The 19,083-nt window shown below is 35.4% G+C and overlaps 1 protein-coding gene across 2 annotated transcripts in view; it reads left to right on the top strand.

Moving 5' to 3' along the window:
• The window catches only part of LOC5571728, an 84,318-nt gene that overhangs the window by 7,383 nt on the left and 57,852 nt on the right, over positions 1–19,083 (top strand). The window contains exon 1 of one of the 2 annotated variants that reach the window (XM_021845033.1): positions 17,396–17,592. The exons of the other annotated variant lie outside the window; for it this stretch is intronic. The gene's annotated coding sequence lies outside the window, so the exon portion shown is untranslated. Of the gene's footprint in view, positions 1–17,395; positions 17,593–19,083 lie in introns of those variants that run through there. 2 annotated transcript variants of the gene reach the window in all.

Genomic DNA, 19,083 nt, shown 5'->3' with positions numbered 1-19,083 from the left:
TAAACGCGCAGCTATTCAGCAAGACCAAGCTGAGGGTCGTGGGTTCGAATCCCACCGGTCGAGGATCTTTTCGGGTTGGAAATTTTCTCACTTCCCAGGGCATAGAGTATCTTCGTACCTGCCACACGATATACACATGCAAAAATGGTCATTGGCATAGTAAGCTCTCAGTTAATAACTGTGGAAGTGCTCATCAGAACACTAAGCTGAGAAGCAGGCTCTGTCCCAGTGGGCACGTAACGCCAGAAAGAAGAAGAAGAAGAAGGCGCAATAGGGATGGGTTTCTTGTTGGTATACTATTTCAATAAAAACCAAATTTATTTTGGTGTCCATATTCCATGTTAGTTACGCCAATGGTATAAAAATACATTACAAAAATACATTAATGTCAATTCTGTTCATTATCATCGTAATATAAACTGAGAAAAATCTTTTTGACAAATTTCCAATAGACTCAATAATATTTTATTCGTTCAAAATATACCTTTTCAGAGCCCCTCCTGGCTACACCACTGGTCCATCACCCGAAATGCTTTAGGGTTTTTTTATATTTCGACATGTAGAATCTAACAAAAATATTCCGGTTGAAAACCCCGTGTAACACCATCGTGACCTTCCCTTGTTAGACCAAAAAAAACTGTTTTTGATAATTTCGGTTCAAATCATTTTTATTTTTATTTTAATATTTTTGAAGCCTACTATGATGAATTGATGTTTACAATAAACTTTAAAAATAAGAGATTCGACTTCTAAGATATAGTTAAATATACTAAAACATTACAAAAAATAAGAAAATGCTTTCGAAGTGTCCGGCTATTTGAAGCAAAACGGTATAAACAAACAAATTAATTAAAAGTTCTTTTGACTTGGATATTTAAAAAAGAAAACGCAATAACATAATTTAAAATGAAAAAAAGAAAATAAAACGAATTAAATGTTGATTTTTTTCTGAAAATTATATTGAGCAATTCTCACTGAAACCGGCCCACTAATTACACACTACAAGTCATGTGCGATTAGGTAAAACATTTCTTATCGTGTTTGGGATTTCAAACACTATTTTACTATTAAGACTGAAGCTGATGAAGACTTTCTTCAAGACCAAATCAACATTTTTTTTCGGATTGGTGCACTTCAAATAGGATGATTTTAAATTCTTTAAAATGGTCAGTTATAACATTTACGCGCAAACAGAATCCCATTATCAGAGACTATATCTTACATGGTACCGTTTTGAACAGAGAATCTGTCGTAAAAGATCTGGGAGTTCTTTCAGACTCGAAACTTTCTTTCAAAGATCATATTTCTTATGTGACCACAAAAGCTTCAGCTCAATAAGGTTTCATTTTCCGTATTACTAAAAAGTTTAAAGATGTATATTGTCTGAAAATTTTATACTGTTCCTTAGTTCGCTCAATCCTTGAATATGGGTTGGTTGTTTGGTCTCCTTTTTATAAAAATGGTGTCGACAGGATTGAATCAGTTCAAAGACAATTTTTAAGATTCGCTTTAAGATTATTGCCTTGGAATGACCCGCTGAACCTCCTGAACTACGAAGATCGCTGTAAACTAATAAACCTAGATCTCCTTGAAGTGTGACGAAATGTATCGAAAGCGACATTTATCGCTGACCTGCTGACTTCTCGTATAAACTGTACCAATTTACTGTGCCAATTGAACTTCAACATCCGTAGTCGAATTTTGCGCACCAACGACTTTCTTCGCGTACCGGAATCGAGAACTAATTACTGTTACAATTCTCCTTTAGCTAGTATGTGTCGTGTATTCAACAAGTGTTATAATGTGTTTGATTTTAATTTGTCTAGATCTACTATTAACAAAAGAATTAAGCAATTATTGAATTATTCGTAAGATTTGAATGTTATTTAACAGATATTTGTTTATTAGTTTTAAGTCAATTGTATCATTAGGATTTGTAAATCTGATGATATTAAAAAAAAAAAGAAAAAAAAATTGGTTAAGTAATTATGAAGTTGTGATCAAGTACACATGAAACAGCGAAAAGAGGAAAAAAGTATAGAAAACTACTTTTACCTAAGACTTTTGATTTTAGACAAATCTTTTCATAAACTTAATTTTGAAGAGAATGATGCTACGGGCTTCAAAGTTGGATAAAAAACTACAATGTTATGAATTAATGAAAACATCACTTAATTTATTTCATAACTTGTAAATTAAACTTTAAGTCGCTGGCGCTCTGAACCCTTTCCCTTTTTATTTGATTTTAATTCACAATTGCAAACGATTTTTTTTTTAATTTTGAGAACTTTCTAAAAATAAACCACACCCTACTGTCCCCTTCCTCCTAAAATGCTACGTCATTTATGGACGGTCCCAACTTCGTTCAACCCGTGTCGGCCCAAGTTGAAGTAAAAAAAAAACTCCTACTTCTCAGTGAATATTTAACGGATTTCAATATTTGTATTTCAGTATAATCGTACACATATCTTGTTTCTAAAACTGGTCAGAAAAACTTCCTGTGGCCAGGAAGTTCCTGTGGCCAGATTTATTCAAGTGGGTCACTGGATCAGGGTAAGAGATATTTTTGGGAAACGCCAAGCTATCTTTTTCTTATTTATAATGAGAATCATTTTATTTAGAATAAATGGTTAAGATTTGATATTCAACATTATAAATGTAGAGTTTTGGATAGTTTAGAATATACTTAATGTTCTCCCATGCTTGGAGCATATTAAGTTAATACCTGGAAGAACTGGTTATAGTGTTGTTGTATACTAAACCGTTTCAAACCTTGCAAAGTAGATCTCAAACATTATCGTTTTAGAAAGTGCGTTCCCGCAAGCTTGGCCTGGAAACCGAGATTTTCATAGACAAATTTACCACTTTATAATGAATTTGAGGTGTGAAAGAAAACGGTGTTCACGTTTTTTTTGTAAGATTGAGTCATATTGAATAGAAATTGAACGTTTACAGATAACATTTCTACTTATTATAGATTTTAATTCGATAAATTAATCCATATCATTGTTCTAACGAATTCCTATTTAGTGATAACACTAGTGGTCCCGGTAAACTTCGTAAAGTCATCAAGTAGGCTGTCGTAAATCATCGTCATGTAATCCCCCATACAAAAAGACACATTAGTCTTCTACCGTTTTCCAATCTATTCCGTAGATTTTCCCGATCTTTTTTATCGCACGATCACGTCGCATTGAAACAATATATTAAAATAAATTGATTTTTTCAGTTAGAAAAAAAGCACGTGTAGTACCAGTTTTGTAGTAGTATCAGATTAAACGCAAGAATATAACCTAAAACGGAGTAATGGAGCGAAAACATTAAAAATATTCAAGTATTCATACTTAATATGGACAAATAACCTGTACCTGTACCTTACATATATTTTTTAATCTGCTAGTTCATTGCCGTAAATCGCAAGTGTCAGTCCCATTTGTAAATAGTAGGCATTGAGAAAATGGGGTGTGAAGTTTCCAAACTCGTTTTCAATACGAATATTCAAAAAAATCCAGAGGATTTGAACATGAATCTTTCACAATTTGCTCTTCACTATGATATCTTTCTGAAAAAAAAATAAAAGAAAAGCGTTCATTTTTGTGTAGCACTGTGAGGAATTCTGTAGTGGGACTGATATGCGGTTACTTTTCATTATGGAACAGTTTGACTGGCTATGTTTTCCTACTTTTTCTGAATAAATCTAATTATCTCATTAGGGCAGCTGAAAGAGCATTGAAAAATATGTTGAATGTCGAACTCAACTCAATTTTGATGAAAATGCAAATTGTTCTGAATATTTCTATTGAAAATACAAATTCTATTTTTTTCAAAACACTAAGCTGAAAAGCTAGCTCTGGATTAGTGAAAATGTTTTTCTAACAAAAAAAAAAAAGATGAACATATGGTACCCTGGACAAGTTGAAACGGCTGGAGCAAAATGAAATGCAAGGTATCATGGCGGAATTTGATAACAATGAGAAGTTTGATTACTGGTTCATTAAGTCGACAGACGGAAAAAAATTTTAGGTGACATTTATTGGCATTTTATTCAAAACTTTGCCTCACCCGTTTCAACTTTTCTAGCAGTACCTTATTTCATACATAAGTTTATCGTGATACTTTGAAATAAAAATCTTCTTTGGTGTTATCTATGTGTGCTGAAATTTCGATCGTCAGTCGCGAAACTGCTATGACCATCACGCTTGAATCCTTTTTGGCACAACTTCTCCCGTTGTGCTGAAGATTGTTTTCGTTTGTGAGCACGTGCTGGTGTTGGTTGGTGGGTGATGTATGGAAATCTGCTACCAACAGGCTTCGTATCGAGAGAAAGAGCGATTTCCATATCTAGCTCTTTCCTTTCGGTAAGCTCGCAAAAGTGTTGTGTTGTGGAGAGAAGCATAACGAATTGGAGGCGTGTGGGGTGGACCTTTCTAACCTTGCCTCGTACTGGCAGTGGTGTGCTTTTTTTGTGATGGATGGAAATTGCTTTTATCAGTTTGATTGCTCTATTTGTCATCTACATGAGCATTATCGGTCTTCAATTGTAGCTACTGGATGAGGGTTAACGCTGAGGTTACTCATTTGTTATATGCTCAAACGGCAGTTGGTGTAACAAATTTTTAAGAGTTGAAAAATTTACCGTGCGAGGGCGTCTGTGGTCACATCAATTGGGTTTCAGTCTTTAAAGCTCGCTCGAATTTGAGATTTTCTCTTCACGAATGCATGAACTATTAGAACAAAACAAAAGGTAGAGAGAACAGCATGGGTCCCGATTCAGTAGTCGCGCTATTCTATATGTACAAGTCTCGTAGAAAAATTCGTTTGGTCGTACACAGCATCAGCGCGGGTCTTCTAACAATGTCAAACTGCGCGACGACTGGAAGGTTAAGGTGTTTAATTGTGGTTACATATTTTTCACTTTAAATTAATTTGTTCTATAGTGTTTTTGAATAATTTCAAATATGTTTGTAAATTCTTTTTTTAAATATAAGCTGCATCATACTTTTTGTATGATGTTCAGCAAATATTGTTAATTGATTGACAAATAAAGCTTATCTTATGCACTATTTCGTAATTAATTATGATTATGCTTCGCGGTCAAAACAGGCTGCATTGAAGTATAATTGTTCATGTGATCGTGAAAATCACGTATTTTTTTTCCGAAAAACTAATACAAAAATCGCAAATGATTAAGTTTTTATTTTATTTTTAAAGATAATATTATCAACCATGCTAAAAAGGATGATTTTCTTCTTAAGTTTTATAATTAGATGCAATGAAAAAAAATAAGGTCTTCAAATAGATCATGATTGAAAAAAATGATCAAACATTATTTGGTAACTTTTTGCTAATATAGAAATGGACTTACAACTGTTATTTCAGAGTACTCCTATTGTAACCCTGAAACTGTTAGTCCATGAATTACGATGGTTAAATATGTTGCACTTTAATATGGAATCGTTGCTACTGTTTGGACCGATACTAATTTATCGTCATCCGTTGTATGTGATTTCATTTTATCTCTCTCCCTCTAGCTTAGTTCAAGTAGGTATGTTTCAGAAGTGCGAGTACGAAGAACGCTTCTCGCCAACATCACTGCCGTGTTTATTTATAATTTCTGGCCGCAGTGGTTGCAACTTGCGAGGCCGTGAAGTGGAGAAACCGTGAAAATTGAATTTTCTCTTATAGCGAAATTTGACTGCCGCTGCTGTTGCACTGAGATGTAATGTACCGTCTAACCGTTGTCAGTATGATAGGTTGAATTCGCGAGTTCCAAAGGTATTGTTCTCCCGTAATGTAATAATGGTGGCCATAGTTCTCATTCTCTAGGTTCTCATAATCAATGCCTCTCAAGTTGGCTTTACGGTCTAACTGAGACAGAAATGCTCAAGAGACATGAACATTTGGCTCTGCTTAAACTATGAAAATCATGTATTGTACAATGCACATCAGTTTTCAGTTTTCTTAGCTCAGGTTTCTTTATCATTTCGATCATTTTGGCATTCCTACATTGTGTTGCAAGCGCGAAAGATATTCTTTGACATGAAATGTCAAGAAACTTGTAGTTCTTAATATACTTGGTTGAGCCAGCAAATTTTTTGGTTGTTCATACATTCGTGAGAAAGTAATCCAGGTTTTTTTTGGGCATGTTTTCTGAGGTTTCTTCAAAATATCGGACAGCGTATAAAACTAACATCTGAAACAAATCTTTAGAAAAAACATGCACCATCTTTGCAAGGTTGCTGTCCGGCATTTTTGCAACATGTCCTGCCCATCGTATCTTTCCAACTTTGGCCACCTTCTGGATACTGGGTTCACCATAGAGTTGGGCGAACTTGTGGTTCATCCTTTGCCGCCACACACAGTTTTCCTGCACACTATCAAAGATCGTCCTAAGCACCCGACGTTAGACGGAGGGACGAATGACTTCCGGGTTAAAGTCCCTCTCAAAACAACAACAGCACTCGACGTTCGAAGAAGTGCCTGCAATTCTGCTCGAGCAATATGTTGATACCAATTCATTTGGTTTTGAGACATGGGCGTGGGTCTTTGCGAAAGATCTTTAATAGACATCATTAAAAGGTTACATTGAAAAACCAGGATAGATCCTGCATGCAAATTCTTTATTAAAATCCTCAAGTTTCGTCCAAGAATCTTGCAAACAAACTAATAGTTATTTCAAAATAAAACCATCCAGGATTTTCTCGAAGTATTTGTTATCTTCTAGGAGTTCTTCAAAGCATTTCTCTTAGTATTCTTTCCAGTTTATTTTACTGAAATTATTTAAGAAACTTCTCCAAGAATTACTCCACGATCCTAAAAACTATATGGAATTTCTACCAAGAGATTGACAACAAAGTTCTTCGAAGACTCCTTAAAGAAAATTAATCGAGGAATTCTTAAAAAAATTGCTTCGAAACGCAAAAAAACTTAAAGAATGCCCACGGATATACAAAATTGACTAAGATTGTTTTGAAAAACTCTTTCAAGTGTTCGTCTGAAATTTGCCAACCACAGTAATTCGCCTATACATTTTTCAACAATGGCATTCTTCATGAGTCGTTTTAAAAACATTGTTCGATATTTCCTCCCAAAATGTAGCCATTTTATATTCAAGACATCATCAGTAAATTTCCTAGAAATTTTACAGACATTCTCCAATGATTTTTTCCAGAAACATTTATAGGAACTCATCTTGATTTTGTTTTCAGGAAATTTTCCATACATGAATTTTATATATTCTCGAGGTAATATTATGGGAATATCTCCAAGAGTTTCTCAAAAAATTTCTGCATTCCACGTATTTTCCCAGACAACCAGAAATCGCATAAAAGTTTACGTTATAAATCGTTTATTCATACTAATTACATCAAACCCGCAAAACACCGTGGATAAACTCGTCAAATTGATGAGTTTCCTCGCATAAAATACTTTTTTCTGAGTTTATTTGTACATTTTGTTTCGTCTCGTACACTCGTAGAAAGTAAGTCGGATCAATTCGTAGCAGCTGTCAAATCAACATTTGTTATCATAAGTTAAGTCGCAAAACATAACAGGTTAGTTCGGGAGAATATTTATAAACTCGCATTGTATGTTATTAATCATCACATAATATATGCACGCATAATCGCCTCCACTTTTGTACGTAGAAGGCCTTTTCGCGACATCTTATAAGTGAAATTTTGCACGTACAAAGCCTTCAGGTGATTTCGTTATGCGTACATTTTGGTTGTCTGGTTTCCTACAAGGGAGCCAGTATCTGAGAATGTCAAATGAATTCTTTCAGCGTTTTGTCAAGAAATCCTCCATCTTTTTGTTTACCTTACAAATACTTGGTTATTTTCCCATGAACTCTTAAGTGTTATTCATAGATTTATTCACTTAATAGGTTGCTAAATACATTCCCAACAGTTAATCTTGTTTTTAGGAGTTTATCTTAGAAATTTTACCAGGGCCTTCATATGCCCCTCTCACAACTGAAAAGAATTGTATGGAAAATGTGAAAGGAAATTTCAGAGCAAATTCTTAATATAATTCTGAAGTATACTTAGGATTTATTTTCCAAAAACGGGTCAATAAATACTTGGAAACATAGAGAAAACATTTTTTTTATGCATTCATGTTTGAGAATTTCTGTACAAATCATTGGAAAAGTTCCTTGAGAACTTACTGGGGAAACAATTTTACATTTTTGACGAAGTTTCTAAAGAAAATCTTCGCAGAACTTTTTGGATTAATTTATACTGCGGAACAGGTTTTTATTTCAAGCACCAAAATACCGCTATTTACTTAATTAAGGGTTGCGGAATCGATTGCTGTTTTTAAAAAAATGTTTATATATTATTTTTATTTTTATATTATTTTTATTATTTATATAATAGAGACGTGCTGTTAAGACATTGACTATTAAAAATGCGAAATTTGACTATTTCAACCAACTTGCATGCAAGTTTTCCAGCTTGTAAAAAATGCCTTCGCTTGATTTGTCACAGAATTCAAACTTCATGTGTATAACAATTATTATCAATGAAGTTCATAATATATTCGATGCTCAAATTTTTTCCTTGATGGTTTCAAAAAAGTATTTATTTTGCCATATGGTCGCCGTTAAGTCAGAGGGGACCAAGTACAAAACTTGAGAAAATTGGATAATTCTCTCATTAGATGCAACATTACTTTTACCTCCGTTACACTTTGATCAGATTTGAAGTATGCTGTAAACTGCGAGAGATATGTAATAAATTTACTTTGGATGATCAACAAAAATCGATAAAAGTGTGCAGTCAGAATGGACCAAGTGCTCTTTACCATAACAGCGAAAATGATCAGCGCGCTTAGGAATACGAGGAAATGGAAGACATTTCAGGAGATTTGTCAGATTTTTCGACATCGAATCATTCTTCTATTTATCCATTAATAGAAATTTATAAATATTACATGATTCGATGCATTTGATTTTGATTTTTGACCATTTATCATATTTGGATGGGTGGTCAGAAATTGCAACAAATTCTGTGCAGACAGAGCGGACCAAGTGTTGAAAAGCAATAAACTGATTGATTACTGCATTTTTTGAGTCAATTTCAGAGTCCGATAGAAGTTTACGGTAGTTCTATGGTGTATGTATGGCATGTCCTACGATCCGCTTATTGGACCAGTATATTTAGGTCAGTACTCAAGATTTTCACTTGGTCCACTCTGACTGAACGCATATTTGAATATTTCTGGTCTTCAATGCCCTGACCCTGCGAAACCTTAATTTTCAAGCTATCGTAATGCCACTGATTTTGGTATTTACTATATGGGTTATTTAAGAATTTACGATACTGGTGTCGAAGGGTCTTGATAATCTGTTTATCTTAGAGATATGCACCCAATTTGACCATGCGAGCATTAAATGATTGTTATTTTTCAAGAAATTGTTCAGTCAGAGTGAACCAGCTCACTGAACGGTGGTCTTTGGTTCAGTCAGAGTGGACCAAGTACACATAGTCCATCAAATAATCGTTCTATTAGAGGTTTGGATTATGATTTTTCATGATTATCACTTCACATTATATTGTTTGAAAGTAACATAAAGACGTGTAAAAATATTGAACCGAAATTTAAACGAGTTCAAAAATTACAGAGCGTTAGACTTTGAACCCATTTTTCTCAAAATATCAAAAATGTCACTTGGTCCACTTTGACTTAACGCCGACCATATAAGAGAAACGAAGAATTTTGTATGGAGGCCTGCACACATGTTTGAAAAAATCGATTTATTCTTAATTTAATCGTGCAATTTCAATCCAATAACATCTGAAATGAAATTCAAAGACATATTTAGTATGCTTGGTGGATTAGATTGCAAAAAAGTTGATAAATCATACTTTAAATTTCAAGTGAACATCAATGAAAACAGTGTTTTATACAACTTTGGCGACCTGTAAAAAATGTGAAAAAAAATCCTTCCTTTATACCAGTGCTTCCCAAACTTTTTCAACTTTCGCCCCCTTGAGGCCAACATTTATCTGGAATCGCCCCCCTGATATGTGATTTCAATATTTTATGTAATTAGTGCTGTACGTCAAAAAATGTCTTTGACTCGCATATCATCATACAATTACTTTTATGTACATTTAAAAATATTTTCTTAAACATCGATGTCTCAAAATTATTAGGAATGATTTACTAGATTGCAGTTTATAACAGCAATTTTAACAATATTTTGCGTGCATTATAGGCTACTGAATCAGTTTTTGATACAAGTTCAGCGTAATTTGTGACGTAGTTGGGGAAACGGTTCGTTATTGGTAATTCCATACTGATTTGGTCGGTGTTCAGACATACCGGACTACATGTTATTCTGGCCTTGTGTAGATACGTTAACTACTGCGCCAATTTTGGTTTTTACGATGCTATTTTGATACAGAACTTTTATCGAATAGACAAGTTTTAATATTACAGCAAGTAAATGCAAATATTGTGTTGTTTCTAATGTTTGGAGCACATTTCCTTGAAACTACTAAAAAGCACTTGGTCCAGTCTGACTAAACACCGACCATTTATCTTTAATTTCTACAACTACTGCAATAATTTTAAGCAATTGTGAATTATAAAAGTTTGACGTATCTGGAAACGATTTTTTTTTCATTCAAACTAATATATGAATATATAAAAATCCAGAATGTTTTTCAACTCATATTTCAATGCAATATATAAAAGGGTATGTAAGCAAGAAAAAAATGTCTCTTAAATGATTTGTACCATGAGAAATGAAAAGAAAGAGTGTAATCGAATCTTCTTGTTTTCTGTAAAAAAGCTGGATGCCAATGAAAGAAATACATAGCTTCCTAACCTCAAAGTTGCCACATAAAAAAATCCTTTAATAAAATATTTAGCATTTGCAAAAAGTTCTAAAAATTCTCAGATACATGTTTTGTACATCCAAAATATGTTGTGTTTTAATGTTATCTGTGACCTATCATCCAACCTTGTGAAAATCTCAAATACCGACCATTCTTAAAACTTCAATGATATTAAAAAAAAACCTGAATGCATGTGTTTGACAATTATCAAGTGTAGTCCATCATAATTTTAAAATGACTTTGATTGGAGGAGATATATCGATCCAAGGTTAAATATTCCTGGAATCAGTTTGGAATTGATTAACCTTCAGGTGTGAGTCCTAAAAAAATTATCAGTAATTATTTTCAAATGCTCCCTTGTTAGCCTTTTCGCCCCCTTTCTGAATTTTTTCGCCCCCCAAATTCTATTTTACAAATTTTTGCCCCCTTTAGCCTGAAAATCGCCCCCCGGGGGGCGAATTCGCCCACTTTGGGAATCACTGCTTTATACGATGACATTAAGTCTGCTATGTGTTCGAAGGGAAATATGGGACATATCACGTGAAGAAATACCAAAGATTTATCAAAAAATGGCTTTTTCTCAAACTGTTTAGCTAGCTGGCGTATGAGGGGTCCACCAATTTAAGAAAATCAAAAGGACCAAGTTCTAGCATATACTAGCGATCAGTGACATACCATTGGAATTCTAACGATGTGTGCCGATGGCGGAGTAATTTCAGCGAGAATTGATCTCTTGCAGAAATGTTTCGGGTGTATTTCTGAAGTGTAAAACCTACCAAATTTTCAAAAACTTTGCAGACAAAATATAAGGGTTGTTCATTAACCATATGGTCATTTTTTTCGGATTTTTAGACACCCCCTCCCCTGTGGTCTTTTCACCATATACAAATTTTAAAATTTATGTGGACAATGGTCACAGGCCAGACCATCAGATAATAAAACGATGAGTACAATGACAGACTGAGAGATTAAACATAGTTTTTTCACATAAGATTATATTTTAAGCCCTTTGGTTTCAAAAACCGAATTATGCGTGACGTAATTATTGAAGATTCCTGACGTCCCATACCATAATACAAGTTCAGTTTCAAAGAGAACACGGTAAACATGACAAAAAATATACTCTTCCTAATGGGCTTTCAATATCGGGTCAATAAGCTGACAAAATCGAGGGCAGACAAAATCGGGATGTGGCAAAATCTGGTCAGCACTGCATTCCTTGGTGGATAGAAAGGACTTCATTCCTTCATTTTTTGGAAGTTGTATTAAAAAAAAGTTGGAGAATCCTGACTCAGTCAAACATTTCATTCCAGTCAGGTTGATCCCGGATCTCTTACAAAGCATAACAAAAATGACATGATTGCGTGTCTCAAGAATCAAATTCCTTCTTCTTCTTTCTGGCGTTACGTCCCATCTGGGACAAAGCCTGCTTCTCAGATTACTGTTCTTATGAGCACTTCCACAGTTATTAACTGAGAGCTTTCTTTGCCGGTTGACCATGTTTGCATGTGTATATCGCATGGCAGGTACGAAGATACTTTATGCCCTGGGAATCGAGAAAATTTCCTTTACGAAAAGATCCTCGACCAGCGGGATTCGAACCCACGACCCTCAGCATGGTCATGCTGAATAGCTGCGCGTTTACCGCTACGGCTATCTGGGCCCCTAAGAATCAAATTATGTATCTCCAATAGATTTGAGGGTGCTGAATTTGATGCCGTTCTCAGGAATGTTCTAGCACGTCACAATTTTTAGCTACAGGTTGCCAAAGTTGTATATAACACTGGTTTTAATGATGTTTACACAAAATTTAAAGTATATTTCATCAAACTTTCTTCTGATCTAATCCACCAAGCATGCAAAATAGGACTTTAACTTTCATTTTAGATACAATTTGATTGAAATTGCTCGATTAAAATTATATTAAATCTTGTTTTTCAACATGCTTGCAGTCTCCATACAAAAATCTTCATTTCTCTTATATGGCAAAATACAATACTTTTCTAAACCATCAAACATATTTTTTCCGCATCGAAAGCATTGTCAAGTTTGACGATAAGTGATGAACTTTGAATCCTGTGGCAAATTAAGTGAATAAATTGCCCTACAAGCTGGTGAACTTGCATGAAAGTTGGCTGAAATAGTCAAATTTTGCATTTTCAACAGTCAATATCTCAAAAACTAGACGTGCTATGAGATTTTTTAAAACGCAATGGGTTCAGCAACCCTTAATTTAGTAAATAGCAGTATTTTGGTACTTGAGACAAAAACGTGTTCCGCAGTGTTATTGGTCAGGTCGAAAACTAAGGACCCCAGCAGTTGGGCGTCGCGCCTTCTAGAAATTTCGTAACACTCTAGGGGGAGAGGAAGTGGGCTCAAGCGTTACGGCTCACACAAAATTTTAAATTTTTCTTACAAAAAACATTACGGTGGGGTGGGAGAGGTGGACGCTGCCTTGATTCTTCAGACTTTTCACAATTGGAAATGGTTTACCGTTATCAGAACCCTTCTTTCAACCTTGAAATTTAAATAAGGCACGTTTTATGCTCTATTTTGCTCCTTTTCAAACGGTTACTGTCATGCATAGTAATTAGTTTCATGACAAAATGTAGAATAATCACGACACCCAAATAATCGATTTGCATGAAATTTATGTGTGAACTTTAGAGCTTTACCCCTCCCGCTTATGGTCTGAGATAACAATACTTTAAAAATTGCATTTTTTGAAATTTATTTATTAGTATCATTTTAATTATTACATTCATTTCTTATATCTAGGATTTCTATGTTAGGCAACACAACCGTCCTGGCTGTGGAAAACTAAATTAAGCTTTTATTAGCATTTTGGTAACAATATATTACATTTCATTTGTCGTGGTAGTTCAGCATTCTTACAGGTGAGTTGATTTCACTTGCTTATGACAAAAAAAAACGCTTTAAATTAACTTATCCTAACTTGATCTAAATATATAACGCATTAATCGTGACAATAGAAGGTTGTAATGATCTTTGTCTCTAATTATTAATAATTTTAGTTGACATTTGTTCCAATGCTTAAACATTGGATATGCTATTAGTGCTATACCAGGGAGGGAGCTTCAGAATCATTTTCAAAATTTTATTTTGAGTCCTCTGCAGAGCTTTATTTTCGATATTACAGTCAGTTCATACTGGTACAGCATCCAACATGGCTGGTCTGAAAATTTGCTTGAAGATCAAAAGCTAATAAGACAAAGTTTTCATTTTCTGTTAATAAGTGGATAAAGACATTTTATATATTTGTTTGCATTTTCACTGTGATTTTTCAAGTTAAATTTTTATCCTTTTAATTTCATCTGAACAATTTATTGGAACACCTCTCATCGTGACATGTGTACTTGAAGGTTTCAAATAAAGTGCTTTTGGTTTATGTGGGAACATTATAAGTTGAGTTTTGGAAGCATTAGGAGAAATCTTACCTTTTTCAAAGTATGAAGAAAAAATAACCAAACTGTTTTACAATCGACTATAGATGACACACAGGCTTCGTTCTTTGGTGGAGTGACCTGTGATTTTTGATATCCCTGAGGTAATTCAGATATGAAAATATCGTATAATATTGGTCCCAAAAAGCGGTCTTGAGGAGAAAAACTAAATAAAATAATACTTTATGGACAGAAAATTTCCATTAACGGAAGATTCTGGTCCGAACGGGATGGGAATCGAATCCAGACACCTTCAGCAGGCTTTGCTTTGTAGTCGCGGACGATACGAGTAGGCTAAAAAAGGGCACAATTAACGAATGTTTATACAATACCTCAAAGTTTGAACTGTGCTCATGATACACTGAGCAGGACTCTACCCTAGTTGGAATGTATTGCCAGGAAAAAGATAAAAAAGCATAATGATGTCTCAGAATGACAACAGTTTCCAGATATCAACATGCCCATGACCTTCTAGCATTCAAACTTTATTTTTAACAACTAGTGTAGCAATTCGTCCAACATTTGCTTTGGTGGCACAACTCACCGTCTGGGCCCATTCCATATGCCGAGCAACGGATCCAATAATTAGTTGAGTCTACACATGCAGTGCGCTATCGTGCACTGCAATTTCGAACCGACAGATCGAGCCGGCGGCATTCCACAATGACCAAACCTAAGCGCAAAGTCTCTGCTGAATGCTGAAATGCTCCTACAGATACAGATTGAAATGCCGCCGCATCATCTTGGGTTGATGCATAAAGTGAAACTCATTTATCACTCGGCTCGTATACCTTGTTAGCGAAGTTTGTTACAGCACCCCGTACGGTGAATTTTTTTCAAATGTGTTGCACTCTAGGAGTTGAACGAAACGTAGAACCTGTCTGTCATACTACTGTAGCTAAGGGGTTTTACTTGTTTCTACGACGACGCACATCAAATACTTATTGAAAAACATAAATTTGTAGCAGGATGAAATTATTAAATTAGGATAGTATGTAGAGTCAACTATTCCTTACCAAATATTTCGTATCTCGGTATCGAGTTAGAGAAGCATAGTAAAAGTTGATTTTCATGGCTACCTCGATCGTCTCTGGGACACATTAGCCCTTTTTTTTGTTATATAACTCGATACCTCCCCAACTCGATAGTCCCTTAAAAATCGAGTTATGAAGAGTTGACTGTATACAATTTTAAGATTTTTCCACCAAAACTTGTTTTCTAGGTTGATTATTGAAATATATCCCGACCTTAGATAAAAAAAAATCAAGATTAGCTAATTGCCTTTCGAATCAGCCATCGAGAGCTTGAATTAGACGTGTTATCACAGAGACAAAGATAATACAGTTTTGTATGTGTTTTAAGTAGCTTACCCATTTTTTTTTTATATTTTTAGTTTTATGTGAACGATATGTTTTGTTTTACCATCATATATTTCGCACAAAATGCATACAGAGCTCGAGATACCAGCAACAAAAAAATGCGCAAAAAATCTATCGCCTCTTCTTTAAGGGATAGAATTATACGGGATATCGCCGTTCTCACTTGCTAGACGCAGACTTAAAGCTAGTTTTTGCATATTCCAAAGATGTAATTGTACACCAAATTTGCATCGAGCAAGATGCGTATCTCGAAACACTTGATAAACGTGCAGATAATCAGCAAAACTAAGCTAAACACCGGCCGAGAATATTTTTCGTGTTGTAATTTGTTTCGGGGTATAGAGTATCTTCGTGCTTCTCATACGATATACACTTGCAAAAATGATCAAAATCATTGTGAAAGCTCTCTTTTAATATCTGTGGAAATATTCATAAGAACACTTAATTGTAAAGCAGGTTTTGTCCCAGTAGGTATACTGCTTCGCGACTAAAAATGGATGAACCAACGTGCGAAGTTCGATTTTTGACCAACTTCGCCGCGTCGCGAGTCACTTCGCTATAGTGCGCATCTATGCCCGTCACCGTGTGCATTATGCGCACTATTGAGAATCGAGTTGCGACGCGGCGAAGTTGGTCAAAAATCAAACTTCGCACGTTGGTTAACCCATTTTCTAACGCGAAGCAGTATACTATTCGACAGGAAGAATTAAAAAGTTTTGCACCCAGTGTGCATCTTGATACAGGACTTGCAAACCCCGCCAATGACTGCCGGTCATCATCGAGCGCTAGTGAAGAAAGCAAAACAGTTCTACTCGGCGTCCGATAACGAACGGCGTCGCGAGCGGGAGTTAGACGTCCGCCTTCGATAAATCGTTTCGTGCTCCGAGAAGTGTTTGTGCGAGTTTAGCACGTTTCGCGATCGACTCTTATACCGTCAACATGAAACGAAGCACAGAACCAAGCGGAACTAACCATCTTTAAATGCTTAAATTGACCTTGCATTGCACTTTTGCAGTCGGTGCAGCAACTGTCTCCGCTGGCGCCGTCGTCCTCGTCGTTGCATAGAAAGTGTCTTAAGAATTATTGCACCAATTACAACTGCTTACACAGCGTAACAAAAATGACATTTTTGCGTGTCTCAAGGATCAAATTATGTGTCTCTAGTAGATTTGGGATTGCTGAATCTGATGCCGTTTTCAGAAATGTTCCAGCACGTCAGAATTTTTAGCAACAGGTCGCCAAAGTTGTATAAAACACTGGTTACATTGATGTTTACATAAAATTTAAAGTATGATTTATCAAACTTTTTAGTGATCTAATCCACCAAACATGCAAAATAGGACTTTAACTTTCATTACACACATAGTTTGGTTGAAATTTCACGATTAAATTGAGATAAAATTGATTTTTTTTAATATGCTGGCATTCTTTATAGAAAAAAATCGTTTCTCTTGTATGGCAAAGTACAATACTTTTCTAAATCATAAAAAATAACTTTTGAGCATCGATAGTGTTATGACCTTTGTTGATAAGTGTTGTTTTACACAGATGAAGTTTGAATTCTGTGGTAAATCAAGCAAATAAATTGGAAAACTTGCATGCAAGTTGGCTGAAATAGTCAAATTTGGCATTTTCATCAACCTAATATCTAAAAAACTAGACGTGCTATGATATTTTTGAAAACGGCAACGGATTAATTAATTAAGTAAATAGCGGTATTTTGGTGCTTGAGACAAAAACGTGTTCCGCAGTGTTATTGCTCGTAAAACCATAATTCTGGAAGCAAATTAGAAGGTGTCTGGATTCGATTCCCGGACGGTCCAAGATCTTTTTGTAATTGTTATTTCATTGGCTATCTTGAGTATAAAGTGCGCACAGAACCCTAAGGCTCGGTCCTAGTGGGTAAGTAATAATACGAAGAAGATTTCACAGAAATTCAAAAACTATGTTTCTTATCACAATAATGCTTACGCAAGCCAATTTTTGTTTTCGTGTGAGCCTATTTTTTAAACTTTTAAACTAAATAGTTGTTATTTAATTGTTCTTGTCAGGAACATTTCATCTCTATGAACAGATTACACAGCGTTACAAAAATGACATTTTTGCGTGTCTCAAGAATCAAATGTCTCTAGTAGATTTGAGGTTGCCGAATCTGAGGCCGTTCTCAGAAATGTTCCACTACGTCACAATTTTTAGCTACAGGTCGCTAAAGTTGTATGAAACACAGGTTTCACTGATGTTCACATAAAATTTAAACAATTATTTATCAAAAAATATTATGATCTAATCTATCAAGCATGCAAAATAGGAATATAACTTTCATTTCAGATATAATTTGATTGAAATTGAATGATTAAATAGAGGTTAAATCGATTTTTTGAACATGCTTGCAGTCTCCATACGAAATTTTTCGTTTCTCTTATGTGTGTGTGTGTGTGTGTGATACAATCCACCTCCCACTGGCCGGCAGTGCTTTTATGGAAGAAAATTGTATGCATGTATTTAATGATACCCTTCGATATCTTTATATCTGCAGACAATTTTAGCCCAGGAGATGAAAGGTGATAGCTCTACTGAAATTCCAACGACCCATTTCAAGAATGGTAGTAAATACACACACATTCTGAGGTCATTTTCATTTACAGAAAGCCCCGCATAAAAACATCCAGATATCAAATGGATATATGCAATGTTTTTACACTTCCCGAATCGAAAATTATATTTTCGACCCTGGCACGTATTTAGTTTGAATTGGTAATAAGTGAGTAAAGTAAACAATAATAAAGAACGATTTTACCATTTTTTTGTGAAGCAGTTTTTCTCCGTCGCCGCACTGGGGTTTCCGTGAAATACTATACACTTTTTCACTGCACTCCACGCGTAACACGTTCGATCCTGACCGCATCACCCGCCCCGCAGGAGCAAGCGTCGCAGTCAAAGGATCACACACTACTGCAAAACAGGGGAAAAAATTCTCCGGCATCGAAAATACGCTTGAATCCGTCAGCAAAATCAATCGGACGACGCAAAACCGAACTGTCCTGCTTGGGCTTCACGAAGCACTACCCAGCAAGGCGCTCCAAAACATGAAAAAAAAATCTCCGGCAACGAAAATACGCGCGAATCCGTCAGCAAAACCAATCGGACGACGCAAAACCGAACTGTCCTGCTTGGGCTTCACGAAGCACTACCCAGCAAGGCGCTCCAAAACAGGGGAAAAAATTCTCCGGCAACGAAAATACGCGCGAATCCGTCATCAAAATCAATCGGATGACGCAAAACCGAACTGTCCTGCTTGGGCTTCACGAAGCACTACCCAGCAAGGCGCTCCAAAACATGAAAAAAAAAATCTCCGGCAACGAAAATACGCGCGAATCCGTCAGCAAAATCAAT

This window comes from Aedes aegypti, chromosome 2, assembly GCF_002204515.2.
Source record: "Aedes aegypti strain LVP_AGWG chromosome 2, AaegL5.0 Primary Assembly, whole genome shotgun sequence".
In the NCBI taxonomy this organism is placed as follows: Eukaryota; Metazoa; Arthropoda; class Insecta; order Diptera; family Culicidae; genus Aedes; species Aedes aegypti.
The sequence above is the reverse complement of the archived record's forward strand: the minus strand, read 5'-3'. Positions and strand labels throughout refer to the sequence as shown.